Source organism: Protopterus annectens, chromosome 9.part0, assembly GCF_019279795.1.
Source record: "Protopterus annectens isolate FY-2018-M chromosome 9.part0, PAN1.0, whole genome shotgun sequence".
NCBI classification, from domain to species: domain Eukaryota; kingdom Metazoa; phylum Chordata; order Ceratodontiformes; family Protopteridae; genus Protopterus; species Protopterus annectens.
In genome coordinates this window covers 1,596,660,182-1,596,682,731 of record NC_056743.1, presented here as the reverse complement: position 1 = coordinate 1,596,682,731, position 22,550 = coordinate 1,596,660,182, and the positions used below count along the sequence as shown (strand labels likewise).

The window sequence follows — 22,550 nt, the reverse complement described above, 5'->3', positions numbered from 1 at the left end:
CACTTCAATGACCCCATCTCACATGGTGCCACATTTGTGGATAATTTCTATCTCCAGGTCTCTAATGACTGAGACAACTTTCAAGGGGGTGTCACCTATGTAGTAGGTGCATGGGTGCCCAATTTTAAAATCGGTCAGGGCCCAATTTTGCATAAGGACAATATCTACAAAACTAATAACACAAGATCAAGAGATCTTAACTTCCACCAAAACAAAAATAGGGCCTGCTGATGAGATAGATATATATCCCACAAAATCTCTCTTTTATGGAATCAACTTCCTTAGGATGTAAAGCAAAGTAGCTCCCTGATCCTCTTTAAGTTAAAAATGTACTATAATGCTATAGAACTTGTCATGATAACTTTCACAATGAATGAATGGGTAATTGTAAATACACCCAAGCTCTGGCCCTTCAAGCTCTCATTGAAAGGGGTCAAAACTAGGTAGAAAGTAGTCATGTCAATGAGTACCTATAGAATGAAGTATTGTGGCTAGGCTACTAATGGTCCTCTGGATCAACATTAGGAGGAACTATGAACCTATAAACCTCTAGATGATGAAGGAACTCCTTTATTACACTTTTATCCATTCTTTACTGAGTGTTCTACACCTATAATCTGTATATATATATATATATATATATATATATATATATATATATATATATATATATATATATAGGTTTATGTCAAACAATGATTCTGGAACTCAGTCTCTGCTCTACTAAATCCTGGCACCAAAAACAACCCCTGCCCAAATCCTGACAAAACCCCTGCCGAACTTGCTTCACTCTTCAATTCCTACTTTATAGAGACTATATCCAAACTGGTTGCCACCTTTCCTCAAACTAATCATAACAACAACCCCACAACTCATTCCTCATCTGGTTTGTCTGAAGAAGTCCGGATATCATCCGGAAGAAAAGCGCTTTACACTTTATGTTTTTTTACTTGTTTTACTCGAGCCGTGCCTTGTTCTAAAATAAATCTGGTGGAATACCTTCTCTTTGGTTGCGAATCAGTGCTTGTTTGTTCTTAGTTTTTGGACGTTCGTTTAGCTCTTACTAAAACTCAAACCTGGTAGTACCGCTCAAGACAACCTACCTCCTGAGTACCTACAAATGTCAGCTAGATCTGTCAGCTACCCCATCCGTATTCTCATAAACAGATCTATCAAAGAATCCTACATACCCTCCCTCTGGAAAAAAGCATACCTAATTCCCTTACATAAAGGTGGCAACAACACAGAAATCTCAAATTTCTGCCCTATTGCCATACTATTCCCCATCTCCAAAATAATGAAAAAATGAATCCAAACTCAACTTATGAATTATCTACTCCAAAACCAACTCCTTTCCACCACCCAGCATGGCTTTCGACCTGAACACAGCACCATAACTGCTGTCCTATCCTCCTTGAATACTGTCAACCTCAACCATAATGATGGCAAACTCATTTCTGCACTCTTCCTTGATCTATCTAAGGCCTTTGACACCATCTCCCATTCTCTCCTTCTTTCTAAGCTCTCACACCTAGGCATGTCCACTTCTGCTCTTGACTGGTTCACCAACTATCGTACTAACAGACAACAGTCTACCAAATGACTTCACTCCCTTTCACATTTTCTCAATACCACCACAGGAGTACCCCAAGGATCAATCCTGGGACCACTTCTTTTCAGTCTTTTCATAAATGACATCCATTCTGCTATCACACACAGATCAGTAGTACAATATGCAGATGATTCTACTATTATCTGCTCCGGCACCTCAGAAACAGAATTTCTTACCATGACCCAAAATGCTTTCTCTACTACTGAACTTTGGATGACAAACAACCATCTTGCCCTTAACCCCAATAAACCCAAACTCTTGATCTTTACACCCAAAAAAAATCACTCTTAATAAATCAAACTTTACCATCTATTCATCCAACAAAATTACCATAGACATAGTCCCCCATACCAAGTTGCTCGGAATTATTGTAGATGATAACTTAACATTCGACCAACACATCCACAACAATATCAAAAAACACACCAAAAGCTTGGTACCCTTTACAGACATAAACACTTCTTAAACTACTCTGTTAGAAAAACACTAGCCTAAACCTTTCTCCTACCCTCTCTCCTCTATGGTGCCCCCATTCTAACAAACATCCATTCCTGCCTAAAGACTAAGATGGGCACTTCTTTTAACAAAATTGCTCACTTTGTGACCTCTGCAAAATCCTCTTCCCATCACTGCCATTCTTTACAATCCTTGAACTGGCTTGAACTCTCACAATACCTTACATACAATCAACTATCTACAGCACACAAAATTGTACACAAACCTCTAGAATGCCCAGCCATCACCTCCCTTCTAACTCTCTATCAGCCAAACAAGCATCTCAGATCTGAAAATCAATCTCTTATGCAAGTAAATAGACCAAAACTCCCTGTAGGTCAGTATCTCTACTCTTTCACTGCAGCCAAACTCTAGAACACTCTTCCACCACTTCTCTGAAACATTAATAGTGCCTCCTTAGTCAAAAAGTCTCTATATCAACATCTTTCCTCTAAATGGGTCTGCCCATGTACTATCTCCAGTTCCTCATTAACCTGATTTCATTAATGACCCTTCTAGCTCTATACTCATATTTTTCCCCTCTTAAGTGTTGCCCTTAAAAACTTTCTAACACCTTACTTTGCCTAACAATGTTATATGAAAAACAGTGTAGTTACATATACTTGTTTATGCATACTATGTAAGCCAATCTGCATAGTCTATCAAAAATTGTACTAAATAAATGTATACATGTATAGCTTATCTGTCTTCTATGTTACACACTTTATACATTGGATATCTTGACAAGAAACAGTGTTGATTTCATAACCTCTAGCAACATAACTAAACTAAGTTCTAAGTATTTCTTCTGATTGTATATATTTTACAAAATGTTTATCATTTTTGGAAACTTGTTTAACTAACTTCTTCTATCTTGTATTATGTTACGGAGCTTTTCTCCCCGGGCCTCCACTGAAAATGGGCTCATTTCAGCCCAGTGGACTTTCCCGGTCAACAAAAGCAAATAAATAAATAAAATAAATAAATAATGATCGGGTTTTCGGAAGTTCGAACTTCATATGGTCGACACCATATGTATGAAATTCCAAAAACTCAAATGAAACACAATAAAAATCTATGGAGTTAGTTTATTTAATTTCTGGGGGGGTGGGGTCAAAGCTGTTTTTTCTTCATTTTTTGGTGATTTCAAGTGTAACTTTTTGGTTTATATTCACGGATACTTTAATTAGATTACTTGAGGTAACAATAAATGTAATTGCGGATTACATTTTCAGTGCTTTTTGTTTTGTACATTCTCATTGACAATTATTCATTATATACTCATGTAGACAGATATAAACACAAAACAAGACCTACCACCATCTCCAACAAAAAAGGCTTTTTACTGAACAGCAGATCCAGGTTTCACCTTACAGGCTTTTTCACTGCAATCACTTCAATTTATTATTGGAACTTTAGTACATAAATGACAGTAGTATATCATACTAAAAATTATAATGAAATCAAAGTACTGAACAAAAATTATACCTGAAAATATTGATGTAATTACTGGATTTCATCTCTCTGGCATAAGAGATGGTGGCATAAAGCAACCTTGTCAGTTCATAATAGCCTGAGTAGTGTTGCATTATAATTTCATAATTTTGCTGGAAGGTTTGCAGCACCCAAAAATGCTGGCATAGCAAATATTCAAAGTGCTGTTTCTACCTCAGGACAAAGTCATTGTTTTAAAACAATGCCATGTTTGCTGTATTTATAACATACCTTTCTAAAGTTCACATATGAACAAAGAATGGGAAAACACAAATAAAAATGCAGCCATATGGAAAGCAGTAGCTTGTTTCATGTTTTTTGTTTAGGGGATGTGCTTTCTGCATCTTGTGGCAAACAGAATGTTGAAGAATAAATGGAATTATTAGGATGTCTGGTAAACAACTATTGAAGGACACTGAATAGGTTAATTAAATAACTTCTCTGATCAAATACATGTAGGAGTGCAATGTAAATATTCATCTTTCAAGGGAAACATTTCTTCTTTCCTAAGTACAAAACATCCAAACTGCAGAATAAATGCAGCAAGTTTTATTTTGCTGTTCGTTCCTAAGTATGCCATTAGTTTTGCTTTTGAGCACTGCTGTGTCCTTTTGGCCTTGACTGCAATGTGAAAATATTGAAATAGGACACATAGGCAGATGTGCCCTAAATACAAATTACAGAATATGTGTGATGCGCTGATTTAAAACAGCTGAGATAATGAACAGTTCCTTTTCACAAATTTACATAGCACTACACTTGTCACTCCAGTTTGGAATTAATGTAAAGTGAAACATGTAGACACCAACAGATTTTATGATAAAGATGTACAATAATTTGTTGGTTTTTAAAATGAAATGGTGATGATTTTGTTGCAAACTAAACAATTAGGCAAATAATGCAGAAACATGCCAGTAATTAATTGTGGGGTGGTCCAGTTGCCAGGGAGCGAGACAAATGCATTTTTGCCTCCCTGACCTAAGAACTATAACACAGTGTATATATTGCCTATTTCACAGACCTTCATTTCTGTCAAGAAAACTGTAATCAGCACATAATTATCCCTTTTAAAGAAATAAGACTGCTGAACCATTACTGAGAGCAGATAGAAGAGTTACACGTTTTGTACTTCCAGTGCTAACAGAATCCAGACAGCAAAGCATACAATTGGTGAAATATGTTTTAATTACCAGAATGCTTTGGGATTCCTGTTCCTTTGGGCAGCTGTCTTAAAGTTGTAACACTCCACTTTGTTCTCCTGTGACAGTCATGAATAGTGCATACATTACTGTGGATAAAGTATGCATTATTTATAGAAATTCACGAGCAACAAAAAGCCAGATGTGCTGACTGAATCACATTCATGAAAGCAATTAGTTTTACAGTGCTCTTTGCTAAGATACTGCACTATGCTACCTCATGTTTTATACAGCTACAAATCATTCATGGTACTTTGGTCATACTGTTATGTACAAATAGTTTAAATGCATTAATACTGACATTATACAAAATAAAACATAATGTTCCTTGAATGAATACAAGTTTTGTCTTAAACTGAAAAGCACACTCTTCTCTGCCTGCACCTGTCTTATTTTTCACTTTGAAGGGGCAAAACATATGACACTTAGATTTTATTTTGTTGCATCACAAAAATGTATCTGCATTGATAGATTTCATCAGGTTGCAGAGTTTGTAAGTGAACTTACACTTCATGTTATGAGTATGTCCTATTTAAACTCTGATTTTACAACATTCAAGTCCTCTAAAGAATTTCCATTGATGTTGAGAGATGAAAGCACTTAACATTTTGGGATGTGTGCAATAAAGAGTCCGTATTTTCATTCAAATAAAAGTTTCTTTTTTACTTTTAGATCTTTGTTTATTTCTCCACACTTAATATCGTAACGTTGTTTTTGGTAACGTGACTGGACAAGTCACTCAAGCAGGTATGCAGGTTTACACCTGTATAAAGGGAGTTACTCATATTAGGTCTCACTGTTGTGAACACCAACAGCAAATGAGTGAGAAGATTAATAAATGCATAACTGTAAGAGTGAAAGAAATGATATGGTAGGAAAGTTTTTGTTTTCACCAAACAATTGTTATTTGTAAAAGAATGGTATTATAATCAATGCAGATAATATATGGCTTCTCTTAGTATGTTCAGTGACTGTAAGTGCTGTCCTCGACTTGGGAAAGCTTAAAAGTGATGAGGGAAATATGTACTGATTCTGAAAATGGTATATCAAGGAGAGGATTCTCTCTTTGGTGAAGTAGATCATCATCAGCGTTAGTGCACGGGGGTGGTGCTTGCCTTCCTGCAAAAAAAAAAAAAAAAAAAAAAGTAAAACTTTTAATGTGTAACAGAAAGTTTTACACTTTGCTATTATTTGCAGATGATCACAGTTGATTTTTTTGAGATCCAGGACTTGCAGTATCAAGTCTCTGACTTTTGATTTATTAGCCAAATACATGAACTAAAAGCAATAAAGGGATGTATACACACTTCTGTTTTTCAGTGACTTTCCAATGCTGTAATAAGCATTTTTAAATTATGATTGATTATCTTGGGAGGTATCACAACTGATCATTCTGTTGCAGCTTCCCTGCCCCCACAACACTGAGCTACTACCTCCAGTCAAAGGCAAACATGAGGACAGTTGTACCAATCCATCTTGTATACAACTAGTACAGAACCATGAATGCAAAGATTAAGCACAACTTATACATTTTATTGTATGCTTCAGGAACACTACACCTATTCTCTAATTCATTTTTAATTACTTTTTTTCTCAAACTTTGGGGTGGAGCTTCCCCAACACTTCTTATTTTTTAATAGATGGATGAAGTGGAGGAGTTATCCCCTAAGTACTGTTTACTGATGCACTATATTATGAAAGTAACCCAATAAATAATACAGGATGCCCTTAGTATTCTGAAACATTATGGGACATTCTGATAATACATCATTTTTGCAATGTGTTCTTCTTATGAGCAGGTTATTGAATTGACAGCTTATGTACACATGGCAAACAGAATAGCCCAGAGCTAAATACTATAATCACCTCTGAAGCTTAGACTGACAAACCTTAGAGGAAGAAAAGTATTTGCTTTGCAGGTAAAAAAAAATTTTCTCTTCTTCCAATGTGTGTCAAAAAATCTTTTGGCAAACAGCAGATCTGCTGATCTGCTGTTGACATAGCGGTGTCAGTGTCATAACACACTCACCCTTGTTGCAGAATATTGGGGTTCTATTCCCACACCAGATAGATGGATTGCTGATGATACAGTCCAACATAAGGGTGGTACTCCACTCCCGAGTATGTCGTCCTTTGGATGAGACCTTAAACTGAGGTTCCATCAGCTAGAGTTGGTGATAGTTCAGATGGAGGTAGAAGATCCTAGGACATATTTTGAAAAAAAGTAAGGGTCCTTTGTTTAACACAACATAAAAAAAACATTATTTATAAGCACATATATACACACATTTCTATGATTTTACTGTTCATCATTTTTCTTATAACACTGTCATTGTTATTCTTCCACAATTGAACCACCCACTCCTTCCACAACCATAATCCAACCTTTCTCAATATATCTGCCAAAATCTTTTTTCATGCTAAACAACACTTCATTCAGTATTTCATTCCAAATAACCCGTATTACATAAAATAAATTCTTATCTTTCCTTCTCACATATTCTTTTTTGTCCTTATAATATCCATATGTAATCATGCTCATCTCTATATTATTTGTCATTAATATTCTCAAAAAAGTTTTCTACATACAACTTTTTCAGAGTTTTAACTCCTCCCCACAAAATAAACACACTCTTTCAAATTTCTTTTTTTTTCTATCTTAGTACACCACTATTTCTTTACTTTAATGGTGTTAATCACATCTTATGGTAAAGTTGTCCATGGATTTACATAATAATATTGTTTCATCACATAATTATAGCACATTCTCCTCTTTCCTCTATATCGTTTTTTTATTTTCCAGGGTAGAACTTTTTCTTGATAGTTTTTAATTTCTTCATTTACATATTCTTTTTTTCTTACTCTTATTTTCATCTCCCAGACCTTTTTGTACTTATATTTAAACATTCTCACTATTAGTTTCTCATTCTCTTCCTTTACGCACGTTAATGCTCTAGACAAATTCTGAAGAAGCAGAATAAACATCTGGATTTAGTAACCTCAACCCCTCTTCATCTTTACTCATATAAAACACAACTCATTTTGCCGGGTTTAATCTTGAACCGCATATAAAAGAAAACACAAATTGCACAATTTCCCTTTCATATTTTTCTGGGATCATATAAACATGTGACATATATGCTATTTTCCCATTAATATAGAATTCACCAGATAAACCTTTTTTCCTGAATGCTAATTTATATGTCCTCTACAGAAGACATTTTTTTATTTCTTTTATCAAACCCTCCCAGTGTATCACAACTACGTAATTTTTCACAAATTTTACGACCAGCAAACCCGCTCGATTCATTGAAAAATACACCCCCCCCTCAATTGTCACCACATCAGCCAAACCCTTACTTTAACCTTTATTCAAGGTAATTTCCATTACCTTTAGATATCCATTCAGGCAAACCAACACTACATTCATCCATATTTTGTTCTTTCTCTGCATATGCCAAAAGTACTAGAGTCACGACCTCTTTTTGCAAATATCAATCATCTTTCATTTTATAAGCTACTTCATTCTTTATCACATTCATTACTAATGCAAACAATATTCCACTCATGGGACATCCTTGTCTTATACCATACTTCATTCATATTTCTTTACTCAGTCAGCCATTCATTAACACTTTCTCTTTATTATTTTGATATGCTGACATATACACTCCTAATTTTATTGCTCATTCCATACTTCTCCATAACATCCCACAAAGCATCACGAGCTCTTGCATCAAATGCCTTGCCATCATCTACCATAAGTTTCACATCCTCCCTTTTACTTATAATATCATCTACAATTTCTCTCACAACTAGTAACAATTCCTGGCATCCCTTCCCTTTTATGCCATATATGCTTTCTTCCATAATATCCTTCGTCCTTCCTTCCATTAGTCTCTGGATTATTCTCATAAAACTTTTAGAATCTACGTCATTTACTGTGATGGGTCTCCAATTTTTTATTTCATTCTTTTCATCTTTCTTCCATATAAATGTTAATATCCCACTACATAACTCTTCATAAACAAACCATTCTTTCAACCATTTATTCAGTACATTTACAAAATACTGTATTTGCCAGTATATTCATTTCTTGTAACTTCCATATCCTATACCATCTGGGACTGATACTGCAAAAACATTTACTTTCCTAAGTACTTTAGCCAGTTCACAAATAATAATTTATTTTGAAAATCTTCCTTAACTTGTTGAGGATTTTTTTTTACTTCCCATTCTCTCATATTTTCCTTCTTTTTACTCTTATAAATAGTTTCCACATGCAGTGCTACAATGGTCAGAATTTGCTGAATGTTCTTTTTACCTCTCCTTTTACATTTTTCATTTTCCTCATTATACTAATGTCCTCCTTTACTGTTTTACCAACATGCAGATACCTCCTCCCTTCTCCCTTGTAAATAATATCTTTGCCTATACAGTAATACTTAATTTTTTCTCACTTTTTATATATTTCTTTTTCCATATCATAATACTCGTGTGTTATTCTCTAAATTCTCTAATACATCACTATACATTTCCCATACATCACTTTATCTTCCTTTCTTACATCATTCAGACATTCAAAAATACTTTTTATGATTCTTTTTAAATTCAGTACTCCATTCAGACCCGTTTTTATAGAATTCTTCCATGGTTATATGATGCTTCCATAACTGCAATACTTCCCATTTTCCAATTTCATCCCATAATTTTTCATTAATTTTTTTTATTTCCTTTCCTATTTTTATATACTCCCTTTCTTCCATCACCTCCATCCATGTTACTAGATGGACTGAAAAACCCGTCACAACCGTATCATCATCTGATAACCCCAGGCCTTCCAATAATACATAATAATCAATTTCAGATCAAAGAGCACCCCTTCTATAAGTCCATTGACATTTGTTCCACATAGCTAATTTGCCACATTTTATTACTTTCTGTATTTCTTTGACATCTTTCTCTTTACATATTCCCCTTAAATCACAATTAAAGTCCCCTACAGTTATAATTTTCATGTTAACTTATAGTTTAAAAGAGATTCTGCCTTTCCTTGTTAGTTATATAAGCATATAACACTATAATTCTCTAAACATGTCCTCTCCCCCTCACATCCACAACAGTTACCCTTCTCAGTCTTACCACTGTTACATCTAGTAATTTTGCATTTTTTTTGCGCAACACAGCTACTCCAGAGCAACACCCACTTCCTAAGTTCCACTTTATATTTCCACCTCACATTCTTCCATTTGCAGTCTTTCTTCACTTGTAAGGAATCTTATATCCTCTGATAGAATAACATTCACATCACATTTAGCACACCATTCCAGTGTCCCTATCCTTCTTATAGTGTTAATATTACTGTTCACATTTACTGAAAGTAAATGTGAGCAGTAATATTCACATTTACTGAAAGTATTCTAAAATTATTGCTTTTTCCTTCTTTTTAAGATTATGGGAAATATATTTAAATTTTTGCTTTCTTATTTTTACCTTTTTCCTAAATGAATATTTTTCCTGGGTTTATGTACAAAAAAACTCTGAGCATCAGAATCAGATTCTTCAAAGGTTAGAACTTTAAAAATTATTAGTATAAATCCCTTCTCCTGATCTCGCTTCTTGCATGCTCTCTGTCTCTCTCCTAATTTCCCCTCCATATTTTAATACTGCCACAATTACTTCTTCACCTAGTTCATCCTTTCAGCCAGCCTCTTGTCATCCTTTTTCTTGTACGTTTTCTTCCCTTTCCCCTTTTTATTCATTATTTATGGTTTGTTTTTGACAAGCCATACAGAATTGTATCTTTTTATACACAACCTGCATTCAGGCACACACCTTCTTATATGTGCCCTTTCTCCCATGTCACAATCATTAATGAAAATGTGAGAAGTCACCACAAAAGAAACATGATCAAGGCTGGCCAGCGTATCTTAATGTCCTTTATGACCAGCCACAAAAATAACACTTTTATTGCACATTTCAAAACAGCTTCCATCCTCCACCCTCCATTTCATAACTTTCTCTCATCTCTTTTACAATATATCAGCAGTTTCACACAGACCCTGCTGCATTCAACTTTTTTAACTTCTTCTTCCAGTTCATCAGTTCTAAATTGCAAAGTAACATTTTTTAATATTTATTACCAGAAAAAAAATAATTGTTCTACTAATAAATGTCCTTCTTTTTGTGAAACACTTCCAGAAATGTCATCATCATTCCCTCAGTTTCAAATTTTAAGTCATAAAAAGTCTATAATCCAATATGTGCTCTATCTGTGCTTTTCTGCACATTTTTGTGAGGTTTCTGTGTTCTAGTCTGATAGCGTAGTCTGGCTAGAGGTCTGCTGTCATCCAGGCCTAGTTGTTTTGCTTGTTGAGTTTCCTGTGTTTCTGGCAGCATGAGTGATGGTTTGAAAGAGCAGGGCTTGAGAATTGGGAAGTAATTCGAGCTTCTAGATTTTTCCATCTTTTCTGGTATTTAATCTCTGTGTCTGCAGGGTGTTGTGTTTGTTTTTACCAGGCTGAGGAGTTGTGATTCATCACTGTGACAAAACAGAAATTCCCTAAGACTCCAAGGGCAGAATAAGTTTTTTCTTACATTTATATCATTTAATTGTACTTCTTAACACTTATAGCTGTGCTATACAGTTAATCTATTACATGTTGCACTGTTATAAAGCTTTTTTTACTGTTTCATTGCATTTTTGTACTGTTTTAACTGTATTTTCATTGCTAGATAGCGTTCCATTACTGTAATTGCATTTTTATTAAATTACTTAACTGTAAACTGCTTTTTCATACTGAGAACTGTATTTTCTGTTTGTGAGTGCTCTATCTGTGCTTTTCTGTGCATTTTTTGTGAGGTTTCTGTGTCCTAGTCAGGTAGAATAGTATGGATAAGAGGCCTGCTGTTATCCAGGCCTGGTTGTTTGGATTGTTGAGATTCCTGTGTTTCTGGCAGCTATCTTCTGCTGCTTGTGTCTTGTCTTCACTGTTAGTGAGAGTAACAGGGTGGCTGACCTTCTCTAGCATGAGTGATTGGTTGAAAGAGCAGGGGCTAGCGGAATTGGGTAGTAATTCGCGCTCTAGATCCTTCCATCTTTTCTGGTATTTATACCCTGTGTTTGCAGGGTGTTGCACTTGTTTGCTTGTTGCACACTGCCGTTGCGCTGTTTTAACCCATTGTGAGGTATCTCAGTTGCATTTTACTCCCTTACCAGCACTCCTGTGTAACTGACATCCTCCCTTGCAGCTACTGTGATTTTATCCAGCCCTACTCACACCTATAGGTATTCTATTCTGATAGTACCCCCTCTACCATCCTTTATCTCTTTTCCACAAATTTTGACAACCATGGACGGACAATTTCCTGTGGTTTCTCCTGCTAGACTTGTTGATATGGGCATCCTGAGACAGTGTAGCAACTCCAAGTAGAAAACAAACTGACAAACGAAAAACTGAAGAAAAGAACACACTGTGAACAAGCACCAACACTTCACTCAGCTCGATGAAGAAATAAATATAAAAAGCTGTTCTTATTCATTTTAATACCAAAACAAAATAAAATTAAGTGCTTTTCTTTTGGGATAATCCAAAATATCCAAACTTTTTATATTTATTTATTCATTGAGCTGAGTGAAGTGTTGGTGCTTGTTCACAGTGTGTTCTTTTCTACAGTGTAGCAACTGCCTCATGTACATGGACAACCCTCTTCTTCTACCACCTAGGAACACAATATGCGAGAGATGCAATTACATTAAGAACCTAGAATCCTTGCTGTCTCAATCACAAGCCAGTACACCTGGCATTGAGAAGGCTGTCTGCACAAACACCACAAACATCACACCTCTAACACCACCAACACCTATACAGTACATTCCTACATATGTGGAGCGTCTCAACAAAAACATACCTACACAAAAGAGACTTCTGAGGCAAAAGCACACATGCACATTACAACCCACTACACCAAGCACCACACATAGTACACATGCCTGTTTCTCACAGCCTCTAAGGCCCAGCCAAAGACCCAACATTCTAGTCATAGGAGACTCTATCATGAGACACACAGATGTACCCCTCATCAGGCTATACAAGGGAAAAGTCACGGTAAGTTGCTTGTCAGGTGCTAGAATCCGCCATGTCACTCATGCACTCAGGTCTCTCAACAACAGGTATACTGTTATGACTCTGTCATAGTCCATATTGGTGTGAATGACTTGAGACATAACTCTCTGGACTATATGAAGAGAGACATGATTGAGCTCGCTGAATATATGTCCCAGGCAGCAATGTCCCTAGCCTTAAGCAGCCTCCTACCGTCACCCAGAATGATGCCTCAATACAAACAGAAAATGACAGACTTTAACAACTGGCTTAGTTTCTGGTGTTGTTCCAAGGGGATCCAATACCTGACAGCCTGGAAGGACAGGACTGACAGACCACGATGCTTTGCCAGAGATGGCCTTCATCTGTCTCCTCTGGGCTTCAGGCTTCTGGCAAAGGCTCTTGCCTCCTCCATAGTGCCTTTTTTAGGCAAAGTCATGAGGACAAAATTACCAACATGAAAAATTCTTCTAAACAAAATTTAAAGGACATGCTGCTAAATGCTAGGAGTCTTAACATGAAAATGCACTCATTGCAAGCATTCCTCACCCTGAAAGATGCTGACATCTGTGCAGTCACTGAAACCTGGTTCAAAGCTGCAGAGAGCACCCCAGTCTTGCCAGGTTACTTGTCCTACCATACTTTCAGACCCCAACTGAGGGCTACAAAGCCAAAGGAGATGGAGATTCAGTATTTATCAAAGACATACACACCTCCAGCCTGGTCAAACAGTATAATGCACAGGAGACATTCCAGGTGCAGTTAACTATTGACAAAACACCTATTCAAATCATAGCTAGCTACAGACCCCCAACCATGACTCAAGAGGCCCACTCCACCTATCTGGACTTACTTGAATCCATCAAGATTCATCCTTCTACCCGGATCCTGGATGACTTTTATTACCTAACCATAGAGTGGAAGACCTGTTCTAGCTCAAACATGAATGCCCAAAAATTTCATCAGTGCCAATGCATTGGATCAGCTGGTCGACACCCCCACAAGAGGTGAAAATGTCCTAGACCTGGTACTAACCAACATGAGTCACCACTGTAGCATCCCTACAGTGTCATCCTCCTTGGTAAGATCCAACTGTAAAACAATCACTTTCAAAGTCACCATCTCCCCTGACTCCCCCTTGCCAGGGTCAAACAAAAAACTTTTCCAAAGCTGACTACACCCTCCTGAGAGCAGGTATAAGCAGCTCCACAAACACCATCCCTTCGGTTGAATCAAGCACTAATGTCCAAGGCTACACCAAAAAATTATATGAGTACCTATATAGCTGCATGGACTTAGCAATACCTGAAAGGACCAAATCATCTGCCTCAAGGAAGAGTAAACCTGCCTGGTGGACAGCAGCAATAAACAAACTCTATAATAAAAGAAAAAAAATGCTGTCCAGGACCAAAAAGGAGCAGGTGCCAAATTGAAAGCAATCTCTCCTTTGCCTAAACAAGCAAATAAGGTCACTGGTGAAATCCTCTAAGGCTAACTTCGAATCCAAACTGACCACATCCACTAAGGACAATCACAAGGCCTTCTTCACATATGTCTGCACTCTCAAAGGTAACTCACAAATCTGCTCTGAATTGGTGGTCAAGACTAACACATACACAAATGCAATAGATATAGCCAACCTGCTGGCAGACAAATTCAGTGAAAACTTCAACACCCTGTCCCCCCATCAGTAAACCAGCACATCTCCAGCACCTGCCCCCTTCCCCTCATCACCAGGGAGAAGGTTATTAATGACCTCTCAAAGGCAAAAAATACAGCCTCCATGGTACCCGACAACATCGATGGCTGTGCCCTTCATGAACTCAGGCAAGAACTCTCAGCACCACTAGGCACCCTATTCAAGTCAAAGCCTGTGCACTGGCTTCATCCCAGAAAAATGGAGGACAGTCACTGTCATCCCTCTGCACAAAGGTGGAACATTCACCAGCCCAGGCAATTACAGGCCCATCAGCCTAACTAGCCTGATCTGCAAGGTCATGGAATGCATTATCATGGACCTTATAAACAAAGACTTTGGCAACCTCCAAATGTTTGATCCCACACAGTTTGGTTTTGTCAAAGGGAGATCTTGGCTGTTAAACTTGGTCACCTTCAAAACAATCACCAAAGCCATAGATGAGAGCAAGACGGTGCACACCACCTACCTTGACCTAGCCAAAGCCTTCAACACTATTTCCCACTCAGACATAATAGATAAACTCACCCAGCTAGGCATCAACCCATATGTTACCAGATGGGTAGCTAACTGTCTCACTGATAGAACCCACTCAGTCAAAATAGGGGAAGCCACCTCTAGTAGTAGACCCATAACAAGCAGTATACCCCAAGGATCGGTCTTGGGGCCTCTACTATTTGGGATATACTTTTCTGAGGTGCAAGTCAAAACCAGTGTTCTGTGGCTGACCAGGTTTGCAGATGATTGCCCGCTGGGCACTGTCATAAATTCCCCTAGTGATGTGAACATACTCCAAGAGGGCCTTAACCAAACTAATGACTGGTGCCAGAAGCATGGCCTCAAACTGAATGCAAAGAAATGTATCATTATCTCCTTTTGGAAAAATGGTGTCCCCACTAATTATCACATTAATAACAATGTACTAAGCATGCAGTCAGTCGTGAGGGACTTGGGCACCCATGTTGATAGCAACATGACTTTTGATCACCATGTTGCTCCATTGTACAGAAGGCTTTCTACATGGCCCACCTCATAAATAAGAGTATTTCATCCAGGAACAAGGAGGTCATAACATCCTGTACTCCTCCCTTATCAGACCCATTATTGAATACAATGCCCCCTTCGGCATGTACCTTGCCAAGCATATGCAGCAGTTGAAGAGACCACAGAGGTTCCTGACCTGGTAAATCTAGGATCTCAAACACCTATCCTATACAGATAGGCTAAAAGCCCTGTGCCTGTACACAGTTTCTTACAGACAGCTCAAAGCTGACCTGTGTCTGGCATACAAGGCCATCTCAGACCCAGCTTTGATGCAGTTGCTGCATATCAGTAAGTCAAACTCCACTCGCACAACCCGCACACAAGGTCTCAACCTCATCTGTGACATTAATAGAACTTGTTGATGGGATAGATTTGTGTCCCAATGGCTCCCCCATCTGTGGAATAAACTTCCTCTCCATGTCAAGCAGAGTACCTTATTAGCCCTCTTTAAGAGGAACCTGGATGGGAAACAGAAAATATACCCCTGGGATCTCACATGTGTCCCCGCTGGACAGGGAAAACAGGTGCTGACTTTGTGGGAACATGGGTTAAATTCTTGGCTAGGCTTATAAGGGCCTTCGGGCCAATAGCCTAGTATTGTCCTATGAACTTATGTATAAAAGACAAAATGTCTTGAGCTTTAAAACCCAGAACTATTACCAAATTGCAAATGCACAATATCTGCCTATTGCAATGTCATTGTTTGTTCTTCTCTCAGTTGGTCTCCTCTATTTTATAAAAAAACAGTTTTACTTACAGTTTATTGCTGCTCTCCTTTTTTGCCTGTTGTCACTGCTGCATATGTTTTATTTACTGCATTATATGCTACTACAAAACCAGACACCCTTTCAATTTGTTGCTGCTTTCCTTTTTTACTTTCTGAAACTGCTGCATAACTTTTAACTGCTGCATTCTCTGCTGCCACATCACCTGATTTATTTTCCATGATACCATCTTCACCACTTCTGAAACAGTTATCTGCCATCTCACCCCATGAAACAACAGACCTGACATCTGGGTCATCCCATTCAATTATTTTAACAGAACTTCATCTACAAGCTCTCCTGATATCAGTTTTATCTGTACCACTTCAGCAGACTTACTTTCATCCTTCTCCGTGGTGCCCTGACAAAATTTCCCCTAGTGGTATAAATGCCACCTTGGGTCTCCTCTGAAAAGATGGCCTAACCCAGTCAACAAAGGATACATCAAGTAACGTACATATCAAACTGCCATACACTATAAAAAGCTTTTTCAAAATAAATGTGCAGTGCATGCTACAGTAATTAAACATGCATTGTTTATAACAATATTAGCTACTGTGATTTATTTATTTTGTGTTTGTCTGCTGGTATAGTACACTGATCAAAACTGACAAGTTTTAGGTCCAGCCCATGTTGTACAAAAACATCAAGCAATCAAGATTGTTAATACAACAGGTATAAGACAGCATGAAAAAGTAGTTAAAGTATATCTAAATACAATATTTAAGCTACAACAAACTTGGTTTGAGTTACAAATGTATCAACATATATCAAATAAAGTGAGAAAAGTCAGGAAAGAAGATATAATAAGAAAAAAAAATACATATTTCCAAGGTTAAACATTTTTTTCTGTGAATATTAGTGGTAGTCCATACTCTAAATGAGCAACTAGAACTCCTTTACCTATGACAGCTTTAACTGCTGGGGAGATAAAGTAGGAGATCTTATGTGCTCAGAGTAGAAAGCGGTCAATTTTAGATCTAGTCTTCTTGATGTAAAACTGAAAGATTGTGGCCTGATCTAGTGATTTGAAAGCTAAGGTGACTTCTATGGGAAGATTGCTGTGGTCTCTAATGTCAACTGAGGTAGGGTTTTCAGCTAATTTCTGGCAGTTCTCAAAATCATTGATTTAGTTTTGTTTGTGTTAAGCAGGATTTTTTTCAGACAGCCATGAGTTGAGAATTAGAAGGTCTTCTTATATCTGCTTTTGTAGGTCATAGTGATAGGGACTAGACCTCTAGATGACCATGTTATCACTGTATAATAATGATTGCTGGTGAAGTTCAATTGATATTTCTATAAATAGAGAAAATATTGGTACGAGGATAGAGTCTTTGAAGGATCCCAGTCTGAAGTGGTTTATCTGTAGAAGCTGATGATCCTATTTTAACTTTATAGCTACTCATGGTGAGGTCAGTAGCTTGGGGGCTGAAAGCTATGTGTTCCAAATAGGACAGGAAAATGGAAGAGTCAACAAGGTCAAAGGTATGAGTCAGTGAGCTTGTCCTTGTCCATGTTTCAAAGGACTGCATCAGTGAGGGTCCACAGAAGAGCCATTTGTGCTCCATCCTGTGCAAGATCAATACAGCTTCTCTGAAAAGAGGTGATATTACTGCAACTAAGTTTGAAATTGGGTATAAATGATTTTCTCAAGAATTTTTCCTAATGAATACAGAATTGAGATTGTCCAGAAGTGTGGGGGTTTTGTTAGGATTGGTTTGTTTGAGTAGAGATATTTGATTTAATGTGGAGTTAAGGTTCTAGATGTAAATCTAGAGCATGCTTATTGGTACCCTGCAGTGGAAAATGAGAAATGAGGCTAAATTATCCTTTGCCAGAGGGACTATATTTACAAATATTTGCAAGGATGTTCTCAACTTCATTAGTGTTGATTTGATTAAAATAAAAGGGTAAGAGATAAGGGGAGGTAAGGGAGAAGTGAGGCAGAATCAGGTTGGGGAGTGCTGTAAGGAAGAGCTAAAAGATTACTGAATTCTTGAAAGAAATGAGTTACAGTGAAATACCTTTTGGAGCATGTGTGATGTTTTATGATATATCTGATGGAGTTCTTCTGCCAGTCAGAAGGTTTACCTCATGTTTGAAGTAATTTGGTGAGCTATGTAGAGAGAATTACTAACAGATAAATGTCTTGACTATGTGAATTCAAGTGCTTAATGATAAAACAGTATACAGAAGTAAATTATACTGTTACTTTTGCTTAATGTAAGCTCCCACTGGTCAGCTCATGTACCTGAAACTGATGTTATAATTTTAGTACACATATTGCTTTCCCAATTCCCATATATATTGGTTTCTGACTGTGCCTGAAGACAAGGGTCTGTCTAATGTGTTTATTTATTAACTGAGTACTAAATGGAAAAAACAAACAGAACTGCCTTATAAGTAAATCATAACATTAAAATAAGCAGTACAATCAACAGCTGATACCATGACCAATACTGCAAATACAAGTATCATTCTTTTTCTTAATAAAAATGTGCCATTCTTCTTTCAAACACTATTTTGGTATAATCCATAAGGAAATGACCAACAAATGAAACTCTTACCTAGCTTACCAGGCAATGTTGTTAGTTCATTTGACAAACTAATATACAAGTTTATTTTTACACCTTGCTTGTGTCTTTCGGCTTATCCCGGTTAGGGGTCGGCACAGCAGAACCCCAGTCCGCTAATGTTTGGTAGTGGATTTTTACGTGCTGAGTTACCAGCCCTGACGCACAACCTTCAGCGAAGGCACGCCCATTCACGCATACCTCCACACAGACGTCGCTCTAGCCGAGAATCGAAAGCGACAACGTCTTGCTGTAAGGCGACAACGCTACCGCAGCACCACTACCGCGGGTTTTATTTTTACACCTATCATGAATTTTTTGCATGCAGCTGGATTCAGCAAAAACAACAAGAACACAGAAAGCCTAATATTGCACCTCTTAATTATACATATATGTATACATGATGCAGTTTGCAAAGGCAGATAGATAATTGCTTAACAAGAGTTTAAATAGTCAATTAAAATGAAAAAAGAAAGCTGGCTAGGCAGAGAGATTTGAGCAAAACAATTATAATAGACTTGTAAAAATATAAAACTCATAAAAACAGGATAAGCGCTTTCATACACATGGGGACTTCATCAGATCTAACATAAAGGAAACTCTACATCAGGAAGCACTTTTAATCAGTGTCTGAGGCCATGTGACCTTAGTATTGGCTTGATAGGGATGACATTATTTAACGCTTTACCTTCATTTGCCCTAAACAAGTGCATCCACTTAATTTCTACACATTCTGTTTGTGTTTTAATATCACCACCTCTAAGCCATGGTGTATTCAGTTCCAGTACCAGAAACTTAAACCAGTGGTAGTTAATAGGCATTAATTATCCAGTAATAAGAGTGCCATCTGATAAGATGAAGTGTAGGCATGTTAAAGTTTTTGGTCCTAAAGATTGGGTGAAGACTGATGAAGGCTGCCACCCTAGCCAGATAGAATTTTGGAAATAAATCTGTCATCTGTAAATATTAATGTAAACCTCAGGCTTGTGTCTTAAATGGTAAAAATAGTGTTACATGTGGAACTGGAACAAAATGTAACAACAGTGCACTCTACTGACCAAGTAAAGCATGTTGTGACCCTTTGATGTTAAAACTCGGAGCCAGTAAGTCTAGAGTGAGGCATCCTGCGTATTGTTTTAAGGCCAGAGTTAATGGCCAGAATTTGCATGCATAAATATCCTTTATTGTTCTAGTTTCTGCCCAGAGGTGAAGAATGTAAGTGTAGTTTCTGTTAGCCTGGGAACACAGGGAAGTGTGAAGCATGATATAATGTAAACCAGGAATGTGATTTTAAAACAGAGAGAATCTGAGAGCATTAAGCATTTTTGTCTTGACCATCCAACTCATCAGCACTGTCTTGCTCTATATGTAAGTTTATCTTAGACTTGTGTTTTCTCTTAGAAATAGCTAGAAACTAGAAAGATTAGACTGAGTGTTTTTCTGTGATGTCAGAACTGTACTACTGAATTATTTTAAGCATTTTTCTGTGATCTCTGAACTCTTGACTAACACTGTGTAGTAAAAAGTCTTGTCTTGTGTTTTGAGTACTTGTTATTAAATATTTTAAAACCCTTTCAACTGTTGCTGTTTTTGTAGAGATAATGTAAGCTGTTTAGAGTACTTGCATGCCTTTGGTAAAATTGTACAAAGCCACTCCAATAGCTTTAGCCTTGGGCTATACTACCAATTGGATAATAATATTGCAGAATAAAAATTGGATACCCTTTTAAGGGCCTTTGACTCGCTGATAAATATTAGTTGGTTGTGGCAACTGGTGCTAACATATAGTCTGGGAAAAAGGGGCACAGCTGGAGAACCTGTGCCAGCCTTTACCAGGAGTGTCTGTGTGGTTCTATAAACTCTTCTCAAAGTGTGTGTGTGTGTGTGTGTGTGTGTGTGTGTGTGTGTGTGTGTGTGTGTGTGTGTGTGTGTGTGTGTGTGTGTCAGCTACTTGGGCAGGGACACAAAGCACTGGTTGGACCGAGATGGTGCTGGAGGTTTTAGCTTGCCCACTAGGCTGAGATCTGGACCCTATAGCTGTGACAGTGGGAAGTCTTATTGGGGTCCTGGAGAGCAAGGGAGTGACCAGCCCTAGACTGACTGTGATCTCTGTGTGCTCTTAAGGTAAACTGCACTTTACTGTCTGTATTTGCTATCCTTTCCTCCTATATGAGATGCCCCTCACTGGTGTTAGTGGTGAGGACTGAGGCTCCTTGATTGCTGGGCCAGGGTACAGGTGTCACATATTAATTGGTGGCAGTGGTGGGATATCCACACCACATATTAATTGGTTGGCAAATACTAACTAGCTTGTGCTGGTGTGGGTAGAGTGAATTCCTGAAACTTGTGTACATTGGGTTCTGAAGGTGTTTTTTTACTCTAAATCAGCCATGCAGTGAATACTCAGAGTTCAGATCACAATTGTTTTACTTCTTTTGTTAGCTTAGTTAATCAGGGAGAGCAGTCAGCATGTCAGCAGAGGTGTATGGAAAGCTGACAAGGAGCCAGCTGGCGGAGATGTGCCAGGCTAGGAGATGGGTGCATGGAAACCTGACTAAGGCAGACCTGATTGCAGCCTTGGTTACAGCTGCATCAGAAAACAGCAACTAGGAGTACAGTCAGACTGGCGGTGGAGATATAATACCCTCGGAGAATGGACAGCTCAACCTTTCTGCAGAGGACTTAAAAATCCATCTGGAGCTAAAGAGACATGAGTAGGAGGCCAGGCATGTGGAAATAGAAGCAACTGAGAGACTGAGGCATCTATAGAATGAGGACAATGAGAAACTGCGATGTTTGCAGGCTGAGGAGAATGAGAAACTGCTATGCCTGGAAGCTGAGGAAAAGGAGAGGCAGAGGCAGCATGAGAAGGAGATGCAGACTCTTTGCCAGAGTCATGGAGGTAATGGGGAAGGGAGTAACTGGACCCCAGAAGCACAAAAGGTCAGTACATTTCTTCCGCAGTTTAAAGAGTGGGGACAATTTTGATAGTTTCATTCATATGTTTGAGAGGGAATGCAAACAGAATGGAGTTGAACAAATGCTCTGGTTATGGTTCCTGACCCCCTTACTCCATGGTAAAGCTGTAACTGTTTTGTCAAAAATGTATGATGTTGCATGTTTTGATTATGCTGCAGTTAAAAATCACTTGTTAGAATTGTTTAAACTAACACCTGAAACGTATAGGAAAAAGTTTCATGAGCATAGACGCAAGGCAGATGAAAGTGTCTGTGAATATGTTGCTGAACTGAGCACTTATTTCCATAGGTGGGTGAGTGGATGTCAGGTCACCACTTTTGAAGGGCTGGCAGACATTTTTGTGAGGAGAACAAGCCCTTAGCACTTTGCCTGAGGACATGAGGATCTGGTTAGCTGATGGACAATGTGCTACTTCAGATGAGTTGGGGAAGAAGGAAGACCTATACCTGGCAAACAGGGCAGCCCTGCACAGGAAAGGGACCCCCAGTACTTCTCATGGGTCTAAAGGAACCCATGGTGGGCAGCACAGACTGCACCAACAGAATCTACCAGTAGCAATGGAAGCCACTAGTCCAGGTACACATCCAGG

General features: G+C 38.0%; 1 long non-coding RNA gene across 2 annotated transcripts in view; it reads right to left on the bottom strand.

Annotated features, from left to right (window-relative positions):
• Positions 1-4,763: 4,763 nt before the first annotated feature.
• Positions 4,764-22,550, bottom strand: part of LOC122812204 — a 442,766-nt gene continuing 424,979 nt past the window's right edge. Inside the window, exons 1-4 of one of the 2 annotated variants that reach the window (XR_006366366.1) lie at positions 15,525-15,536; positions 11,820-11,824; positions 6,830-7,002; positions 4,764-5,919 (exon numbers count right to left, since the gene is read on the bottom strand). This is a non-coding gene — a long non-coding RNA (uncharacterized LOC122812204). Of the gene's footprint in view, positions 5,920-6,829; positions 7,003-11,819; positions 11,825-15,524; positions 15,537-22,550 lie in introns of those variants that run through there. The other variant, XR_006366365.1, reaches the window with a different exon arrangement.